Genomic DNA, 22,426 nt, shown 5'->3' with positions numbered 1-22,426 from the left:
TCAAGGGACCTCCAAACACGTATTTCAGAACACCAATACGCAAGCAGGTCTGACGACACAAGGAATGCCTGCGTACAACACCGTAATTCACACAACCACTTGATAAACTACAGAAACTCAAGACTTATCGCCACAGAAGACAACACTCAATACCGAAGAATCCTGGAATCATCACTTATTTCTATATCCGACAACTTCAACCAGAATAGTGGCTTCTATAACATAGCTGAACCACTTGCCAAGAAACTTCTTCATCGCTATCCCACATAAGAACACTGTAGAAGGTCTGCTCACAAACTTGTCCAGTCTCCTTTCCAAGCTACCCAAGTTTTTAGACTCTACAACCCAACTCGGTACATCATCAGATGCAGCATTCTTCACCTGACCTCAGCCGGACTATAAATACTCGCGTTCCTTCCACCCCAGGTAGTTCTGTTTGTGACTTGAAAAAGCCCACTGTGTGGGCGAAACGTAGTCAATAAAGGATCACATTATACTGCATTTGTGTTTATATTGCCATTGTGTCGGTATTTTATACCATTTATTTCCATCGTGTCAAACACTGCAGTAGAAATGGATCCTTCACACAGAGAATACCTGGACCTTCTTCTAAAAGCTTACTCACTTCGCAACAGACACAATTTTCTTCGTGACTGCATCCAAGAAATGGTCTTACCAAGATCTACTCCTCCTCAAATTGCCAACATCAAACCACCTTTCTCCGCTACAGCTCGGACCTACCTTGAAGAGTGTGCAGATGACTTAAACAATGCTACAAAGGAAGCTTTTCTCCAAGCCAGAACACTAGGCACAACACTCCGGGGCAACATGAACAGACGCACCGCCGAAATCATTCGCAGCAGAGTTACCACAGCGAATGTTCAACAGAAGATCAGACTTACTAGGAAACTACAAACACTCTGCGATAATAGTAATTGGAAAAGTTTAGGAAGACCTGAAATTATTCAAAATCTTTCATCTCGTCCACTGTCAACCACAGAAACTGAAGCCCTCAGCTTAGGCCTCAAATTCGCAACAGGAATTACGAAACCAAAACAAGACCTCAATTTCATCGCCAAAAACTACAGACACAATGACTCCGACTTCCAAAAAGGCTATCTTCAAGGCATCATCTCAGCAGCCATCTCAACACGCAGCTCCCCAGTCATACCCCGACGTTACATCAATGCACTCAAAGGTTTAGCAGAAGACACGACCATCAGGGTCACCACCGCTGATAAAGGAGGTGGTGTTGTTATCATGAACACTGACGATTACAGGAACAAAATGCTCAATCTACTTAATGACCCAGATACCTACAAACCTCTCACAACTAACCAAGTGGACAACCTTACTAAAACTTTTCTTCAAAGGACTCGCCGCATTCTGAGGAGCTCAGAACAAGGGAAGAAACTTCTGCACACCATGCCCAGCAACCCCAGACCTGCCAGAATGTACGGCCTGCCAAAGACTCACAAGCCTGGTATCCCACTGAGGCCCATATCCTCGGGAATAGGCAGTGCTCCCCACAAGCTCTCAGGAATTCTCGCCAAACACCTCTCGAAACTCTTGGGCACTATCAGTCCAGCACATCTCAAACACTCAGGTGATCTTCTCAATCGCATTCGCAACATCAACATCAGGAACAAGAAACTTTCCAGCCTTGACGTGACTTCCCTATTCACTAAAGTACCTACTAAACAAGCCATCGATCTCTTGCGCAAGAAAATTGACGATTCACTTGATCTTCCCATTCCAGCCAGCGACTTCATCGACCTGGTTGAACTATGTGTTGGCTTTACGTGTTTCTCTTTTGAAAATCACCTCTTTCAGCAGACTTTTGGACTACCCATGGGTTCGCCACTCAGTGCAGTCCTAGCGAACCTATACATGGAACATCTAGAAGCCGAACGTTTCTCCACCATTATTCCTTCGTCTGTCACCTGGCTCCGTTATGTTGACGACATTCTCCTCATAACTCCTAAACGCTTCAACGTTCAAGCTCTCCAAGACAAGCTCAACCAGGTCGAGCCTTCAATCCAGTTCACACTTGAAGAAGAGGTCGACAACACTCTTCCTTTCCTTGATGTTCTACTCTGCAAAGCTGACCACGAACTTCGTTTTAAAGTCTATCGAAAACCCACCAACCAAAACGATCTTCTCCACTTCTACTCTCACCACGACACCAAAACCAAACGTGGTGTAATTATAGGCTTCTTCCTGCGTGCACTCAGAATCTGCAGCAACGAGTTCCTTGAGGAAGAATGCACTATAATTGAACAGGTATTTTCCAAACTCCACTATCCTCGTCACTTCATCAGAGACTGCAGACGGCGAGCATTAAACATCTTCAACACACCCAGAGAAGACACTGCCGAGAAGAGATACATAGTCCTTCCCACCAACTCCATTGCCAAACATGTTTCCAACATCTTTGCCAAAACATCATTCCAAGTATCTACCTCCACAACCACGACCATCAAGGACATCACCAGTAGTAGGCAGGACAAGCCTCCATCCTCTGCAGGGGTATACATAATCCCTTGTAATGACTGCAACAAGTTATACGTGGGCGAAACATCAAGGGACCTCCAAACACGTATTTCAGAACACCAATACGCAAGCAGGTCTGACGACACAAGGAATGCCTGCGTACAACACCGTAATTCACACAACCACTTGATAAACTACAGAAACTCAAGACTTATCGCCACAGAAGACAACACTCAATACCGAAGAATCCTGGAATCATCACTTATTTCTATATCCGACAACTTCAACCAGAATAGTGGCTTCTATAACATAGCTGAACCACTTGCCAAGAAACTTCTTCATCGCTATCCCACATAAGAACACTGTAGAAGGTCTGCTCACAAACTTGTCCAGTCTCCTTTCCAAGCTACCCAAGTTTTTAGACTCTACAACCCAACTCGGTACATCATCAGATGCAGCATTCTTCACCTGACCTCAGCCGGACTATAAATACTCGCGTTCCTTCCACCCCAGGTAGTTCTGTTTGTGACTTGAAAAAGCCCACTGTGTGGGCGAAACGTAGTCAATAAAGGATAGGTCTAGCAAATTATTATCCCTGGTAGGTTCAGTTACACTCTGCTTCAGAAAACAGTCCTGAACTGTTTCCATGAAGTCACTGGACTCTAGATTACCTGTCAAAGAATTCCAGTCAATTTGGCTAAAGTTAAAATCCCCTACTATGACTACGTTACTGTGTCCAGAAGCCCTAACAATTTCGTCCCAAAGAAGTCTCCCTCTAACGTGATCCAAGCATGGAGGTCGGTATATTACACCTAGAATTAGTTTTTCTTGACCCTCCACGAACTCTACCCAAACAGACTCTGTTACTGCTCCATCTATTTTTATACCTTTTTTTATGCAACAATTAATATTTTCTCGAACATACAATGCAACTCCTCCCCCCTTCCCATTACATCTATCCACATTGAATAACTTAAATCCCTGAATATTACACTCAGCAGTCATATCCCGACTCTTTAAATCATACCACGTTTCAGTTAATGCAATGATATCAAAGTTCCCAGCACATGCTACCAAACGTAGTTCATTAATTTTATTTCTTGCACTTCGACTGTTAGCATAAAATACCATCATATGTTTTTTCTTCTGCACATTTTTCCTATTCATCTTTGTTTTTACACAATTTCTGAAATTATCATTACCCAGAGTTACTCCATGACAGTTACTATTAAGATTCTTAATATCAGAGCATAAGTCAATATATCCATACTCATTATTAATCATTTGTAAACCCATACCTCTAACTAATCCTAGTTTAAAGTCCTAACAACCCCCTCAACTGAGTTAGCAAGAAAACCCACACCTGCCCTGGATAAGTGAACCCCATCCCTGGCATACATGTCATTTCGGCCATAGAAGTTGTCCCAGTTGTCAATGAATGGTACTGCATTATCCTTACAGTGTTTATCCAGCCAACAATTAATACCAATTGCTCTGGACAACCATTCATTCGGGAACAGTTTCCCCAGACTAATGAAAAAAAACCAATGATACGTTACTGTTAAGTATCTTTGCTTTTCAATTTCTCTTAGGGAAAAGCCTTGGAGGCGAAATTTATAAAAAAATCTTTCTTTTTCCCCAACAACCCGGATTTTATCCTTTTTAATTTAACTTTTTAAATGCAAAAAATATTTGGACAATCCCTCCTTCAAACTTCCACATAAAAATTTTGAAACCCAAACCCTCAAATCGGGTTTTATTCCAGGGGCCTGGCCCCCCCCCCCCGGGTAAAAAAGTCCACCCCATTTTTTATTTTTTTCTACTTAAACTGCTTCCAAGGGGGGGTTTCCCCCCAAAAATTTTAATTGTTACATTTTAATATTTTCGGTTCTAAAATTTCGTACATAAAAACCTATTGAGCAAATTTTTTCAAAATAAAATACCTAATTTCTTTTTTCCCTTAAACAACCCTTTTTATTTTTAACCCTTTTTAATGTTCAACCCCAACCTGAAAAAACTTGGAAAGCCTGAAATCCCAAATTCCCAGGGGAAGGGGGGTTTTGGGAAACCCCCTTTTTCCACACTTTTACCTTCCCTTGCCCTCCACCCCCCCTTAAAGTATCCTGTATTTTCCATTTTTTTCTATTAGGCAATGTTTTCTAACAATAATAAAACCTTTGGGGTGATACAAACATCGCCAATTCTTTGTTCATCCTTTTTGTACTTTTTTAAAACCTACTTGAAAAAAGTTTTTAAAAGCCAACCGTTCAAGTGTTTAAAAAAACCCTTCGGTTTTTTAACCAAAAGTTAATTTCAAAATCCCCAAAAAGGGGGATTTTAAAGCCCTAATAAACCCGCATTTAATAAGGGGTTTTGAGAGGGACCCAATTTTAATTTTTTACCCCATCCAAATTTTCATTGGGGGCCAAAAAATCCACCCCCTTCCTTTTTGCCCTTTTAGGGAAAATGCTTCTCCCTGGGGGGACTAAAAAATTTATAACTGTTTACATCTTTGTTAAATTTTTCATTTGATAAAGAACCTATTGGGGCAAAATTTATAAAAAAGGTACCAAATTTAATTTCACTAAAACCCTTTTTATACCATTTAATGCAATCTGAGCCTAACACAAGGGATTTTAAACCTCAATATTCAAATTATAGTAAGGGGGGTTTAAAGAATAATTTAAATCTGGTTTTACCCCTTGGGGCCCCTGTACCCCCGGGGAAAAAAAGCCCATTTATTTTTTATTTTTATATATGGAAAATTTCTAGATGGGCAACCAAAAAATTTGGGTGGGACTGTTACTGTTCGTATTTTCCTCCCCTTTTTACTTTTTGGACCCTACTTCAAAGTTTCTAAAAAGATACCAACGTTTTTTTCCAAAAATTTTGGTATTTTAAAATTTTTTAATGTTAATTTAAATAAAAAAATTTTAAATAATAAGAAATTATATAAGGGTTTTAAGGGACCAAACCCTTTCAAAAAATTCTTTTAGACCTATTGGGGAAAAAAAACCCCATTGTCTTTTTCCTAAATTTTTTCATTAGGGAAAGCTTTTTCCCCAAACGGGGGGATACCATCAAATTTTAAGGGTGAGGATTTTAATGCCAAGTTTTTCCCTTTTTACAATTTTTGTCTTGATGGGGAAATGTGTGGCAAATTTTAAAAAAATAAAACTTTGAAATTTTTTTACCAAAATTTTTTTAAACCCATTTTTTTTCAACTGTCAGACCTAAAAACCAATATTTTGGCAGCCTCTCCCCGCCCCAGTAAGGGGGCGGGTTTTGAAGGCCAACCCACTCTGGTTTCCCAGTCCCCGGCCCCTCCGGCCCTTAAAAGTACCTGTCCCCTTTTTTCCCCAAATTTCTAAAAAAAAATCTCTTTAGACTTACCCTAAAAATTTAAAGGGGAGGATGATTAATGTCTTAAAGATCTTGTTCTTCAATTTTCTTAGACAAGAACCTAGGAGGAAAATTTAAAAAAAGTCCAACTGGCTTTTTTACCAAACAATTATAAACAACAACGGGCCCAAGACTGATCCCTGTGGAACGCCACTTGTTACTGATCCCCACTCGGATTTAACCCCATTTATGGACACTCTCTGCTTCCTGTCTGTGAGCCATGACTCGATCCACGAGAGCACCCTCCCCCCAATGCCATGAGCTGCTACTTTCTTCAACAGTCTTTGGTGCGGAACTCTATCAAATGCCTTACTAAAATCTAAGTAAACAATATCAAATTCTTTATCGTGGTCAACAGCCTCAAAAGCTTTACTGAAGAAAGTTAATAAATTAGTTAGACAAGACCGGCCTCTTGTGAATCCATGCTGAGTATCATTAATCAAGCTATGCTTATCGAGATGGCTTCTTATAATCTCAGCTATAATTGACTCTAGCAACTTGCCTACAATTGAGGTCAGGCTTATTGGGCGGTAATTTGACGGTAACGACTTGTCCCCTGTTTTAAAAATAGGAATTACATTAGCCATCTTCCACATATCAGACACTACACCTGTTTGAAGAGATAAATTAAAAATATTAGTTAATGGTTCACAGACTTCCATTTTGCATTCCTTAAGAACCCTTGAAAAAACCTCATCAGGACCCGGTGACTTATTTTGCTTCAGTCGGTCTATCTGCTTCACAACCATTTCACTAGTGACTGTGATGTTACATAATTTATCTTCTTCTGATCCACTATAAAAATTAATTACCGGAATATTATTAGTGTCTTCCTGTGTAAAAACCGAGAGAAAATAATTATTTAAAATCGAGCACATTTCATTCTCTTTGTCAGTAAGATGCCCATAGTTATTTTTAAGGGGACCTATCTTATCTCTGACTTTTGTTCTATATACCTGGAAAAAACTTTTTGGATTAGTTTTAGAATCCCTAGCAACTTTAATTTCATAGTCCCTTTTAGCTTTTCTTATCCCCTTTTTAATGTCCCTCTTAATGTCAATATACTGATTCATAAGATGACCCTCGCCTCTTTTGATACGCCTATAAATTCCTTTCTTATGCCCTAGTAGATATTTCAGCCTATTATTCATCCATTTAGGGTCATTTCTATTTGATCTAATTTCCTTATAAGGGATAAACGTTCTTTGAGCAGCATGTATTGTGTTCAGAAAACTGTCATATTGATAGCTCTCTTCGTTACCCCAGTCAACAGATGATAAGTGTTCTCTAAGCCCATCGTAATCTGCTAAGCGAAAATCTGGAACTGTTACTGAGTTATCCCTACTATCATACTTCCATTCAATTCTAAATGTAATTGATTTGTGGTCGCTAGCACCCAGTTCCTCTGAAACTTCTAAATTATTAACAAGGGATTCATTGTTTGCCAGAACTAAGTCAAGCAGGTTATTTCCCCTTGTAGGTTCTGTCACAAACTGCTTCAAAAAACAATCCTGAACTACTTCTAAGAAATCGTATGATTCTAAATTCCCAGTCAAGAAATTCCAATCAATATGACTAAAGTTAAAGTCTCCTAGAATTACTACATTATCGTGCCTTGTGGCCCTAACAATTTCCTCCCATAGTAGTCTCCCTTGGTCCCTATCTAAATTAGGGGGACGGTATATCACACCTAAAATTAATTTTTTATGCCCCTCTGAAAATTCTATCCAAACAGACTCTGTATGTGTTACTTCAGACTTAATACCCGTTTTTATGCAACAGTTCAAGCTATCTCGGACATACAATGCCACCCCACCCCCCTTCCCGTTACTTCTATCTACTTGGAACAATTTAAAACCCTGAATGTGACATTCTGCAGGCATGTCCCGACTTTTTGAATTAAACCACGTCTCAGTAATGGCAAATACATCTATGTTACCTGCACTAGCAACTAGTCTCAACTCGCCCATCTTATTCCTAGCACTGCGACTATTTGTGTAATAAACTTTTAATGACCCTCCTCTCTCTTTACCCTTCCTGCTTTTTTCTATTATTCCACTAAACCTATTACTGTCCTTGTCAATTAGTGCCACTGGCTTTCCAATATCCACCTCATTTTGCCTATTACTAGTTTTCCTCGTACTCATATTACTACCCTGCGACTTCACAGTTTTCCTGCAAAAACCCAGACCTACTTCACTCAGGGCTAGGGGAGAGCTCACATGTGGCAGGTGACCTGCCTCCGCACATTCACAAGTAACCCACAATTTGCAGAGGGAAAACTGGAAACTTGGTGGGATAGTTACAGACTTGCAGCCAAAGTATTGTGATTTATTCTTAAGGGTGATCTTTCCAACTTGTCGGTATTATTCCATTTCTAATGACACAGTGAGTCTCGTCAGACGCTACTGTAGTAATTTTAATGGAAAAATTGAAATTTCCTAAAAATTCTTGAAAACTTTAAACAAGTGAAAATATTGGGTAGAGTTATTTGCATCTTTAAGATATTACTCATTTCATATTTTACAGTCACATATAACTAATCATCTACGTAATGCAATATAGATACTTAAAAATAAATCTCATGGCTACATACATCGGTCATTTACTAGGAGCTCAAAATCCATGTCCTAGGTTGTGTAAATGTGTGAATACGTAGGTTCAGCAATCTTCTCGGAACTAAGATTGTGACTTGCGTAATCGGAATAACAGCGGTTGACTGCGCCACTCACATCGTGTAAAAGGCATATAAAAATGAACATAAGCCTTGGTTTGCATAAAGCAAACTTTTCCACAAATAAAATACATCACTATAATAGCAGCGATAATAGTACATAATAAAAAATTAATACCTTGTGTATTGTGGTGGAGTTTGATAATGGAATATTCCGTGTATTATATTGTGATGCCACACAATTATGACGTTTATGTTGTGTTACTGTGGAAGGGAGTGATGCTGCGGACATATACCACACTGTCGCTTGCGGACGTTGCATCTCTAGGATAGGTACTCTTGATTGGTTGTGCCTTGATATCGTTGGTTTAAAGACACGTGAACAAACTCTATGACCTGGAACCTTGATCACTCCTAACGCGCACACATTAAAATGTCCTAGTGTTTGCTTACGTGTCTTTTTAAGCCAATTTGTTGGTGTTGTTTACTGAGGTTTATACCATGCTTTGATACTTGAAATCGTTAAAGGATTTTTGATATTCTGAATTAGAGCTACTGTTCCCTTCCTCGAATCAAACCTGATTACCTCCCGTATGGAGTCAAAGTGTACAGAATACCAACATTTCGGTCCGGTATTTTATACTATACCATCATCATGTGTTGTATGACCCCTACTGGTTTAGTTTCCCCCGTGAATATAATAATTGCAAGTGTTCTGGGCCTTGATAAAATAAATTCTACTGGCTTTTAAGCGTGTATTTGCAGTTGCCTTTTTGTGACTGGGGGAGGAGGGGGGAGGTTGAGTCTTGAAACCTAGCCCTGTTTCTTAACTAGCCTTTTGTTCCTTAACGTACACTTGATGAGAAGTCAGAGTGACAGTTTTATAACTTGCCGTACGTGTACCTGAAGTAAGGTCGTAAGGTCTGGTGGTGACAGTTTAGCAAGTTGTACCTTGTGAAATGACGTTTTATTGTCGCTAAAGAGGAAGCCGACAATAATAATAATAATATTTCTACAAGTACATGATATAACTTATATGGATGAAAATACTTAAAATAGCGAAAGCCTTTATTATATAACTAGGGATTATATAATACATCCATTATAATATGACTCCTAGTTATAGGACCATTAATGGTACCTCTACCTTTACAACCTAGTTAGATGACCATTAATTGTATCTCCTCTGCATCCTCGCTAGTTGACCATTAACGGTACCTCAGTTCAGGGAGTTTTGATGGGGAATCGAGGTGGTCTTGAGAGTTAGCAGGTGGGGAGAGAATTGTTTTCCTGGTGTAGTTTGGGGTGGCAGTTTACTTTAATAATTGGTTATAGGTCGAGATGTGCAACCCCTCTTTATGTCTTGTTTCATTTTTGCTGCCAAGATTGTCCTCCAATACCAATGACTATTGTTTGTTATTCTAAAAACATTATGATGATTACATTATGCTAATTTTAGTGTTAAACTGAAAATATATGTACATGTTTGCTAATAAAAATACATGTCTGCAAATTGGAAAGGAAATTAACACACACACACACACACACACACACACACACACACACACACACACACACACGGGGCCAGGAGCTTGGACTCGACCCCTGCAACCTCAGTTAGGTGAGTACAGCAACCAGCATGGTTTGAACCAACGTTGACAGTTGTCCACGAGTGGGGCTTGGCTCTCAACCTGATTCTTTAAACCACTTTGCTACAGAACTTCGTAATATTTTCCTACCATATATGTTCATGGAACAAATCCTGTTAGTGCTAAATATTTAGTTTCGTTTCACACCCGTATGAAAGGGGGGGGGGTATTTAGCATGTACAATTAATATAATGCTAATAACTTTTGTGAATGGTTGTTGTCTAGGAACTTAATTACAGGAGGGTAGTACCTTCGTGGGTAGTTGCTGTCTACTAACTTAACATAAGACGAGGATAGTACCTTTTTAGATGGTTGCTGTCTGCCATCTTACATGACAGGAGAGTAGTACCTTCCCGGGCGGTTGCTGGCTGCCTACCTAATAACTACAGTTTTCCTGTACAATGGGATTTCAAAATTTTTGTATCGTGTTCCATTGTCTTTATGCACCTTATTGCGTCTGGACATTGTTACCATTGTCTTTACGCTTGCATGAGTGTGCTGGACATTGTCACATTTGGGTGGTGAAACCAAGGCTAGATTAGACAGTTTTGAGGGAATAGACTTTTTATGTGACCAGTTAAAAATAATTTGTAAAGTTTGAAGTCTTGACTAAAACTATCATGAAGTTTGAGGAGAAATTGTGGTGTGTGTGTACATACCCTAACCTATTTGTGTTTGCAGGGGTCGATTCACAGCTCCTGGCCCTTCCTCTTCGCTAGTCGCTACTAGGTCCACTCTCTCCCTTCTCCAAGAGTTTTGTGTATGATATTATATGTGTATATATAATTGTAACATGCACGCAGTCACAGTTGCCATGTTAGTAATTATATTTTTTCTAAGATATGAATCATTAGACGCTTGGGTACCACTAGTAGTACCTTCTTGCTAGTGGAGTCTTAACTCACGGAATTGGAGCTACCCTTTCCTTCCTCTACTCAAACTTCACTGCTTTCCGTTCTCCAGGTGTTGTATGACCTTTACAGGCTTAGCGCTTCATGAATATAACCATTAGGTTGGTAGACAGCAATCATCCAGAAGAGCATCATCGTTCTGGGTAAACATTAAGGTAAGATCCTTGTGTTTTTTAATGTAAAGTCTTCAATACTAAGCGAGTTGTGATTTGGAGACCATTATATTTTAGGTCCATGAATAAAAAAAGTAACCCAACATAATCACGCCTAACATAACTAGGTCAGATGAGTTTAGGACGAGTTACTTTTTTTTTTTTGGTTACATAACATTTTCATCATTGGTTTAAAATAACTGCTTCCTTTGCATAACTGACTTAATATTGGAGAAGTTTCATAATAACTAATCGCTAAGCTCAAAACACAAAGACCTCAACTGGATAATAAAACCTCGTTCTGTCATATGGGCATGAAACGGAAGGACTGCTGACCTTTGTCTTTCTCATTAACATGTAGGGTGACGGGTAATTCTTAGTCTTCTGCTTACGTTTAGTATACACTTGGAAGCACACAGTAAGGCAGTGGTTCCCAAACTGGGGGTAAATTACCCCCTGGGGGTAATTTAACCATTTTTGGGAGGTAATGGAGGGATGACAGAAAAAAAGTTATGAATTCCGAAAATCAAGAAAACAATGCGGTACCCGGTATGAGATTTATTGTTAACTTTGTCTTAGTATATAAAGTTGTAAAGTAAACCTATTATAAGTAAGTAATAAAGTTAAACCAAATAACAATAAACATCAAAAACTAATATACAGTATTAGAAAAGAAGAAATATATAGCTAAGTGTGTCAAAACCCAAAAGTATTTTGACAAGTATGCTTCAGGACAAAAGTCACTCAGTAGCCCAGATCGACCTGTCCAGTATGCGTCACTCACTTCCTGAGGCTGCCTCTATTTCACACTGTCAGTTTATCTGTGAGCATCAGCCGAGGTAGACATAAGCTGGTATGTATGTGTACTGCCCTGTGCAGTATATAGTTAGTATTTACCCACTCTTACTGTGAATTTGTAGCTATTATTAATTTTATTTATAATGTATGTGTGGTTCTTACGTTTTCAATGGTTTTGCTAGGATTAGCAGAGTATGCGAGGCTGTATACATTCACGTTTAGCCATATATATCAATAATAACAACATTTTGTGAAAGGGGTAACATGCTTTATGTGGCATGTTAAATTGGGTAACAAGCTGAAAAAGTTTGGGAACCACTGCAGTAAGGTAAAGGTAAGTACTTATCATATCTTTCCACTTTAAGAGGTCTGGTCTGAGATCAGGCCGCCGGGGCGATGATTCCAGCAGCCATTATTTAATACAACACACACATATTATCATCACGGGGGAGCGCTAAACCCGTAGGGATTATACAGCGCCTGTGTGTGGGGTGGGGGGTGGAAGGTACTCAGGCTTAATTCAGGGAATTGGAACACAGATCCAGTTCCCTAGATCAAGAGTTCCCTTCCAACATCAAGGAACCTCCATTGAGGGGACATAATAGATAAAAAAGAGGCTTAAAGGAAAACTTTTATTTCTTCCTGAGGTTGTTTGAATATTTCACCCCATCTTTTACAAATGAACAAATAGGTATATTTTTGGTACACAAAGTTAAAAGGATGCGTTAATGGTATAAAGTTGTTGACGGCATAGTGTTGGCACTGTTGACTGTCACATGTGACAAGCCCAGGCGACTATGTCACCAATTACTGGTGACAATCACAGTGTGCCATTTAAACCTGGTTGACCTTGCACTAGTGTGGTTTGAGTAGTTTGACGTCCATGGCTGCCTCACCTTGACTACCACCTCCACCACCTCCACCTCCTCCTGCTCCTCCTGCTCCTCCTGCTCCTCCTGCTCCTCCTGCTCCTCCTGCTCCTCCTCCTCCTCCTCCTCCTCCTCCTCCTCCTCCTCCTCCTCCTCCTCCTCCTGCTGCTGCTGCTGCTGCTGCTGCTGCTGCTGCTGCTGCTGCTGCTGCTGCTGCTGCTGCTGCTGCTGCTGCTGCTGCTGCTGCTGCTGCTGCTGCTGCTGCTGCTGCTGCTGCTGCTGCTGCTGCTGCTGCTGCTGCTGCTGCTGCTGCTGCTGCTGCTGCTGCTGCTGCTGCTGCTGCTGCTGCTGCTGCTGCTGCTGCTGCTGCTGCTGCTGCTGCTGCTGCTGCTGCTGCTGCTGCTGCTGCTGCTGCTGCTGCTGCTGCTGCTGCTGCTGCTGCTGCTGCTGCTGCTGCTGCTGCTGCTGCTGCTGCTGCTGCTGCTGCTCATTATCTTGATAATGGCCTGTGTAATGATAATAATTATGACCTTTACAATGTTGATAATGTGTTGACATCGATAGTGATCTTTATATGTTAAAGATTATGATAATCTTTATAATGCTGATTAATAACGTGTTGAAAATGATTAGGTAATGACCTATATAAAGTTGATTGATCATGTATTCGTAATGACAATAATATGTATAATTCTAATAATAACTGATGATGAGTGTTCGTAACTATTCTAACACTTGTGTTATTAATTGCTGACCTCGTTGGGTTTAGCGCTTAGTTTTGATTATAATAGTACTATTAATGATCCAAACGATGATAATGACCTTTATAATGTCAGTAATATTAAATGTTGATAATGATTCTGATAACGGTATTGATAATGTTAGCGCAGACCGCCTTCATTGTTTACGGGAAGTGCTAACCCGTAGGGGTCATACAGCACCTGCGGTAATGGGAGGCAATCAAGTTCGAACCAGTGAAGGAGTGGACGAATTCAGTTCCTTGGATCAAGAACCCTCACCAGCATCCGAGGAACCTCCCCTGAGGAGTCCTTTAAATATATAAAACCACCCGTGCTAAAATATGAAGCCATTTGAATGGAGGTTCCTTGACACCTCTCATTCCCAAAGAGCTGTATGACCCATACGATTTTAGTGCTTATGAATAATAATAATATAAAAGTTTATTAGAGTAGGATGAAATGACTCAAGTTCCCCTTGAGAGAGAACTTTACCGATTACTATTACAGCATGACATTCTGAAACCCTGAAGGGAGGGGGAGGCTTGGTGTTGGTGAAGGGCTCTTGGTCTAAGGAATTTGAGCTAGCCTGTCCTTTGAATGAACTTCATTAACATTCATTTCCTCTAAATATTTAGTAACCGTCGTATTTATCGTCTCCTGCGGTGCCCAGTTTCTGGACTCAGTGTGCCTGGATTCACTGTTCCTGGACTTATGTGCCTGGACACTTGTGTGCCTAGACTTAGTGTGCCTGGACTTATTGTGTGCCTGGAATCATTGTGTGCCTGGAATCATTGTGTGCCTGGACTCATTGTGTGACTGGACTTATGTGCATAAACTCCAACAAAATAAGTTCCTAACAGCAAGAACAGATCTTCCTGGTATTTTTTTGAGTCAAAACCAGGGTGCACGATAGTCTCTTTTGCAATATTGTACAAATTCTGTGGGATGCATTTTGCTTGGTGTATATATATAGAGTTTAATCTTTAATTTGGTGATTATTTATGATTAGTGTTGTATACGGGTGAAATGCGGCCTTAATGGCGCACTGTGACTTTAGTAATGGTTGAATCTAATGAAACAGAAAGGGTGACCTTCGAACCCCTGGCAAACGAGTCTTCATACTGTCAGCCAGTAATAAGACTTATCCAACTAGGTGCGTTTCTGTACCCTAGAAAGGTTTGGAAGGGGCCCATTGTAACCAGCAACCAACGACTGTAGCTCGATTGCTAGTGCACTCAGCTCACACATTGAGGTCCGTGGTTCGATCCCCGGTAAGGTGGAAACATTAGGACGTGTTTCCTTAAGACACCTACTGTCCCTGTCAGTCAAACAGGTTTCGGGATGTTAGTCGACTGTTGTGGGTCGCATCCTGGGGACAGAATTAACCTAATTTACCCAAAATGCTCTGCATAACCAGTGGCTTTTATATAGTATGATATTAATGTCATCTAGGCCTGTATACTTTGTACATGTACTTGTAGAAATAAAGATTATTATTATTTGGTTGTCACTATGATGTTCAGTGAAAACAAATTCCAACTACTACGTTATGGAAAACTGGAGGAAATAATAGCTAGAACTGATCATACTAGAAATTCTAATCACACAGTAGAGCGGAAAAGTAATGTGAAGGACCTGGGAGTGGTAATGTCTGAGGATCTCGCCTTCAAGGATCACAACAGTGCCACTATCTGCGAGGAAACTGATGAGATGGATAATGAGAACCTTCAAGATGATGATCCTTTTTAAATCACTTGTTCTCTCTAGGCTGGAATACTGCTGTATATTAACATCTCCATTCAAGGCAGGTGAAATTGCAGTTCTAGAGAATGTACAGAAAACCTTTACTGCACATATAAGTTCCATCAAACACCTTAGCTACTGGGAACGCTTGGAAGCACTTGTACTTAATGGAGCGCAGGCGAGAGAGAAACATCATAATATACATATGGAAAATCCTGGAGGGACTGGTCCCTAATCTTCATATAGAAATCACTCTCTACGAAAACAAAAGACTTGGTAGGCAATGCAACATACCCCCAGTGAAAAGTAGGGGCGCCGTTAGTACACTAAGAGAAAACACATTAAGTGTCCGGGGTCCAAGACTGTTCAGCAGCCTCCCACCAGCCACAAGGAGAATTACCAACAGACCCCTGGTTGTCTTCAAGAGGGGGCTGGATAGATACCTAAAGTCAGTGCCAGATTAGCCGGGCTGTGGTTCGTACGTTGGTCTACCTGCAGCCAGCAGTAACAGCCTCGTTGATCAGGCCCTGATTCACCAAGAGGCCTCGTCATGGACCGGGCCGCGGGGGCGTTGATCCTCGGAATACACTCCAGGTAGACTGTGGCAAGCGGTTGCCATAGCGGCACATTGTCATATAAATGAACATGTTAGTGTGACAGTGTATCAAGAGGTAAGCACATTGATGTAATGCATTTATTATTCCTCCCTAATCGTTTCTGAGGGCGCATGTGTATGTTAGGCTGAAACTGAACATTTTAAATACTGTTGCCAACCAAAGATTAATCTACAAGTTAAAATAATACGTAAACAACACTTTTAAGTAGTTTATTGCTATTATCTTAGCTAAAAGAAGGTTGGGGTTCAGTGCTTGGACCTCACCGTATTTTTAGTTAAGTTAGTAGTGATACAGTAATTAAAATATATGAAGTTGAGATATTTGATTAAGATAGACGAGAATAAGGAATGTTACGCTGTCTGGCGAAGGTGTATGTGGGTCATTCACAATCATTACACGAGGCTTGACCTCTCTTAATTTGTAAGATAAGATAAGATAAGATAAGATTTTGTTCGGATTTTTAACCCCGGAGGGTTAGCCACCCAGGATAACCCAAGAAAGTCAGTGCGTCATCGAGGACTGTCTAACTTATTTCCATTGGGGTCCTTAATCTTGTCCCCCAGGATGCGACCCACACCAGTCGACTAACACCCAGGTACCTATTTGCTGCTAGGTGAACAGGACAATAGGTGTAAGGAAACGTGTCGGAATTTCCACCCGCCGGGAATCGAACCCGGGCACTCCGTGTGTGAAGCGGGAGCTTTAGCCACCAGACCACCGGGCCACCCAGACCACCGGGCCAGTAGTTTAGTAATGTGCGCTACGAAGAGTATCACTAGATTAATATTGTTGGTGTTGAGCTTATGCCTTCAGCTACAAGCGAATGTTGCTTGCATTATGCAGTATAGAATACTGATTAATTACCTTCTGCATCTGCTTATTTGTAATTACCTGTTTGAGTTTACCGGTGGATAAACTCCGGCTGCAGGCGCCACCACAGCCCACGAGCAACTAACGTGAAGTACACAGGTCATACACCTCTATGAATTCCTGTATGGAGTCTACTTCTAATCTGCCACGCTGGTAACATTAGAAAGTTTAGATGGATCGTAATATTGAGACTAGTATTACTCTAGGTAGTAAGTTAGTGGTCAGCACCCATCCAGGAAGGTACTGTCATCCTGTAATACGAAACGGAAGCGTGATAAATGTTTTTCACTCTGGCAGGATTGATGATCTTTTCTTTCTATATAGGCAACACAAGATGGCAAACTACTACTATTTATATTCAATATACACGTATCTGTACATTGTTTTATTTTTAAACAGTTTTTGTTCCTGTAATATTCCTTTTCCAATTTAATAATAATAATAATAATAATAATAATAATAATAATAATAATAATAATATTATTATTATTATTATTATTATTATTATTATTATTATTTTAACAAAACCGGCCGTATCCCACCGAGGCAGGGTGCCCCCCCCAAAGAAAAATTTTCTATTTTTAACTTCAGTAATGTATACGGGAGAAGGGGTTACTAGCCAATTGCTCTTGGCATTTTAGTCGCCTCTTATGACACGCATGACTTACGGAGGAAAAATTATGTTCCACTTCCCCATGGAGATGAGAGGAAATAAACAAGAACAAGACCTAATAAGAAAATAGAACAAAACCCAGAGGGGTGTGTATATATATGCTTGTACATCCATGTGTAGTGTGACCTAAGTGTAAGTAGAAGTAGCAGGAGATATCTGAAACCTTGCATGTTTATGAGACAGAAAAAAAAAACGCTAACAGTCCTATCATCATGTAAAACAATTACAGGCTTCCATTTTACACTCACTTGGCAGGACGGTAGTACCTCCCTGAGTGGTTGCTGTCTACCAACCTACTACCTAGTTGGTTATTATTATTATTCATGGAGAAGCACTAGAACCATAGGGGGTCATATAGCACCTGGGATATGAGGTAAAGTTTGATACATGGAAATGTAGGTTTAAATCCTTAGAGCAGGGTTCAAATGCAGAATAGTCGGTGAGAGTGAGAGCCGGAGCCAGGGAGCGAGAGTTGTAGCAGTGAGAAAGACTTAGTGCTTGTCTCCCACAAAATGAGTTCTAACAACAACAGCAGCAAAACAACCTTCATTTTTGAGAACACCTGCTCCTAACGTCATATAATAATAACACTAATAATAATAATAATAATAATAATAATAATAATAATAATAATAATAATAATAATAATGCTAGATCATTCAGAAACTGACGCACGTTAACGTTTTAGGAAACGAACGGTGCATATTGAGGAATGTTGTGCTTATCTGATAGAGGTCGGGCGTACACCTTTTTTATATACGTGTAGCGGAATTGGATACATCATCAGTGTGCTGCACCGTCTGACGTCCTTGGTGGGAGGCTTTAGGGTATCATTGGGGATGGGCGGTGGCTCCTTACCCCTTCCACCCCCCTCCCGCCCCGACCAGCGGATGCTCAGGGAAACATGTCAGCCGGAAATGGAAGGTCTGGCGGAGTGACCAACACACCAGGAACACACACACACAAGGGTCAGAAAAACTGAACTCGCTTGAACTTTTGGGGAAACACTAAAAAAAAAAAATTATATAGACCAGGACACCATCAGCATAAGCTTGATTCCTGTAAAGTGTTGGCTGTTAGGAAAATAGGACATGATTTCCACATAGGTTATTAATAGATACGAGAACAAGAATCTATTGAGGGAAAACTATTGTAAAAATTGGATTTTCTATAGGACGGTTTTCTTTACAGTTAGTGGGAAGTAGCTCTCGTGCTGTTACAATTACGTGAGTCGTTAGTGGGAAGTGCTACAACCACTGGAGATGTAAAGGAAAAAATGTGACATTAAATGCTGAAGATGGGATAATTGTAGATGAATAAGATTCATGTTTAACACTTGGGTATCTTTATTTTGGAGAAGTTTCGCCAACCTGTATCAATCCAGTACTGAGAATAAACGGTAGTAGACGTGGAGAGGTAACGTGGTGAGCCGTCCCTCAGCCTAGTCTTGTTTTTCAAGTTGACGGTTATACGTACCAGTAATAGGTTACACCTTTAACTACCAACACTGAAGACGGTACACTACTAGCATAGCTCACGAAATCGTAATGACACGATTGCAAACAAACCATACCACGGGCGGGATAATTGAACCCGCGGTCAGAGAGTCTCAAAACTCCAGACCAACGCGACGGTCTGGAGTTTTGAGACTCTCTGACCGCGGGTTCAATCCCGCCCGTGGTATGGTTTTTTTCTACCAGCATAGCTTTGTTCCTGTAACAACAAATAGGTAATCACACACACAAGCAGCAGTTCCCTGGAGTCTAGACCTAAAAACTGTGAGCAGGATAGAAAAAGTACAAAATACGAGTTTTAAAATGGCTCCCAAAACTATAAAATATGAGTCAACGATGACAGGCTAAAATTACTTCCATAAAAGGATATGAAAGACCAGATAAAACATTCGTCTTCATTACTTCAAGAAGGAGAGCAAAAGAACACAGTTGTAAATTAAAATAGTTTCGAATATATTAGAGTTTGTTCACTGCGTTTTAATCTCAAGGACGGTAGGTGCCTTGATACCTCAAGGTGCTCTTGCTTTGAGGAATTGGATATGACGTACCCTTCGTTTGGTCGAACGTGATTGCCTTCCATTCCATGAGGCGCTGTATGATCCCTGTGGGTTTAGCGCTCACGAATGCAATACTGTACTAACATTTATAGAATAAAATGTAAGAGTAGCATACACGCGGGTAAATAACGCTTGCATCTATCCTAGTTCGGCTGATACGTACACAAGCCATCTTTTATGATGGAATATGACAGGGAAACATGGTGACGTTTGTTCCCGCTATGTAACTGTCATATAGAATACTGTAGCAGCACACTTCTGATGTATCAAATTTTACTAAATAATTTATAAAATGTCATACTGATCTCCCAACCCCTCCTCTCCAAACTCCATAGATTCACAAGAACATAACCAGCAGATAGTGAGCTAAAGATTAGAGTGAAGTACAAAAATGCAGATCGCGTCGCTAACAAAAGTAACCTTAAAGATAGAATATCAAAGGAACATCCAAACATCATATCCCTCACAAAACTGTAACTAACGGGAGTAATATAAAAAAATAATTTTCATGGAGGTAATAAGGGAGTTACAGGATTGGTGCAGTTAATAAAGAACCATTATATATTAGAGAATGTGTGACCCTTGTGGGTTTAGCGCTTAGTTATGATAATAATATTGTCAGCATAGTTGCTGATTCTCTGCATATGTTGTGTAGCATATCTGAGTATCGTAGTACCATCTATACTTACTTACTTATATCTTTTATATAGACGATGCCTAGGGGCTAGCATGTGACGTCACGTGATGCGACATGTGAGCGTCAGGCGCTCTGCCTCCCTCTTAGTTCTTGGATAGACCTACATGTAGGCGGCTACAGGCAGGCTGGGCCACTCCTCCCTCACAACTTGGCTAATATAAGTGTATACAACCCAACAAGTGTGTTTATCTCCAACCATCATATCTCCACGGAACCCTCCCAACAATATAGATTAGAGAGGAAAAAATGAACGACTGTTAATTCGAAGATTATGTATCAGGAACATTAATGATTGGATGATAACATTGATAAACAACCCTTCACTGAGCAACAGGAGGTCGAGGACAAAGTACAAGGGAAACAGACTGACAATAAGAATCTTAAAGACAACAGCAGAGAAAGAACAATTAGGATAAAAGCAAAGCTACTATTGTTAGGATATTTTACGTAGCAACCGCTAATATATAAAAACAGATGAGACTGTGATAACTGTTGGCCCCATGGCGGGGGCGTGGAAATATGCAACCACTGGCGTGCGGCGTTATGAACGGTGGTATCCACTATCACATGCAAATATAGTAGCCGCTGGCCTTACAACGGACAACGAAAAAGCAAACTTTTTCTTACCAGTCAGACTAAATGGTCCGAGACTGTCTGGGAGAGAAAGTTGAGCCCATGGTGAAGAGGGAGGTGAGCGAGTAACGGTACAGAACAAAAGGGGCAAGTGTAGAGAGGTGGAGGAGGGGTCAGTAGGAGATACGGGAAGTAACCTTGTGTTGGGGGAGAGTAGTTGAGGCAGGAGAAGCTGGTGTCCCTCACTGGTGTTGCTTGTCTTATTGGTGAGGGGTCTCCACCACCAGTGTCCCACGCTCACTCACTCACCTGCCCGCCTGCCTGCCTCGTCTGCTGCTCTACGGTGCCTCCCCGCACGTCTTCCCAATCCTCAGGTAATCACACTCCACCTCCCGCACTGATTCGTACTCCCTGTCCCTTTCTAGTTCTCAGGTGCACTCACATCACGTATCTCTCTCCCTATCTCGTGTTCACTTTCCCTCTCTGGCTCTCTCGCTGTCCTCTAGTTCATCTTTTAATGATCACTGTGTAGCTCTTTACAGCTTATCTCCCTGAGTAGGTCTCGTTATGCTCCGTGTTTCCCTGGCTTTGTGTTTTTGGCTGTGTTTTCCTCGCCTACACTGTTATCAGTGTGACCAGGAAGATCATAAATACTATAACAATACTGAATTATTAAAAATGAATCTAAAAAAAATATTTAAGACATATATATGTATCTATAATTAAAATCGGTGTTGGCTTTCACGTTGAATTCTATATACAGAGCGAGGCGTGTATATAGTTTGTGTACATATATGTTGAGAGTTTAATGTAATAATTTAAGGATCAAAGTATCCTTGGCTGGTGGTGTACAGGTAACATACAACCTTAATGACCCTTGTGTAAAAGACAACCAATATTGGCTTCCTGTTGCTGTGTCTCGTTATTCTTTTTTTTTTTTTCGTGTGACGTTCTTGTGATCAGACCTAGAGGTAATGTCTCTTGCGCTTGCCTGAGCAGTGATGCTCACGTTCCAGGGCAAACAGCGGAGAAACTATTTGATTGTAGTGTTGGTGTGACAGCTTGATGTTTGCGACGCTATTCGTGGCTCTTGTTCACTGTTATTTTTGTTCACGGCTCCTGAGATAATCGTTCCCGCGGCTCGATCTCAGTCCAAGCCGCCTAAATTAGAAAGGGGATAACTCTCAAGGAGTACACATGAAATTAGCGTCACCTGATTACTGAATGTAAGGGAAAGTTTGAGATTTGTATGCCATCTTATGCATTCACGAGAAAGATAAAAGATCAGCAATCTTGCCAGAGTGTAAAACGTTTCAAAGAATTCTGTTTCACACACATTACAGGATGATGGTATCGCTCTAAAATATTGCTACCTATCAGCCTGCTTAATTGCACATCCAGGAAAGTCGGACTTAACACTGATCTTGAATATGCTAGACATCACCTAATTGTGGTTGTCTTGCCTGTGTTCGAGGGAATGATAATTCAGATTGC

At 40.6% G+C, this 22,426-nt stretch overlaps 1 protein-coding gene across 8 annotated transcripts in view; it reads left to right on the top strand.

Moving 5' to 3' along the window:
* Positions 1–22,426, top strand: part of mmy (UDP-N-acetylglucosamine pyrophosphorylase mmy) — a 266,724-nt gene that overhangs the window by 76,806 nt on the left and 167,492 nt on the right. Inside the window, exon 1 of one of the 8 annotated variants that reach the window (XM_070100503.1) lies at positions 11,263–11,284. The exons of 6 other annotated variants lie outside the window; for them this stretch is intronic. The gene's annotated coding sequence lies outside the window, so the exon portion shown is untranslated. Of the gene's footprint in view, positions 1–11,262; positions 11,285–21,102; positions 21,307–22,426 lie in introns of those variants that run through there. One more of the 8 variants, XM_070100499.1, reaches the window with a different exon arrangement.

The sequence above is a fragment of the Cherax quadricarinatus genome, chromosome 73 (genome assembly GCF_038502225.1).
Source record: "Cherax quadricarinatus isolate ZL_2023a chromosome 73, ASM3850222v1, whole genome shotgun sequence".
Lineage (NCBI taxonomy): Eukaryota > Metazoa > Arthropoda > Malacostraca > Decapoda > Parastacidae > Cherax > Cherax quadricarinatus.
Note: the sequence above shows the minus strand (reverse complement) of the source record. Positions and strands in the feature narration are given on the sequence as shown.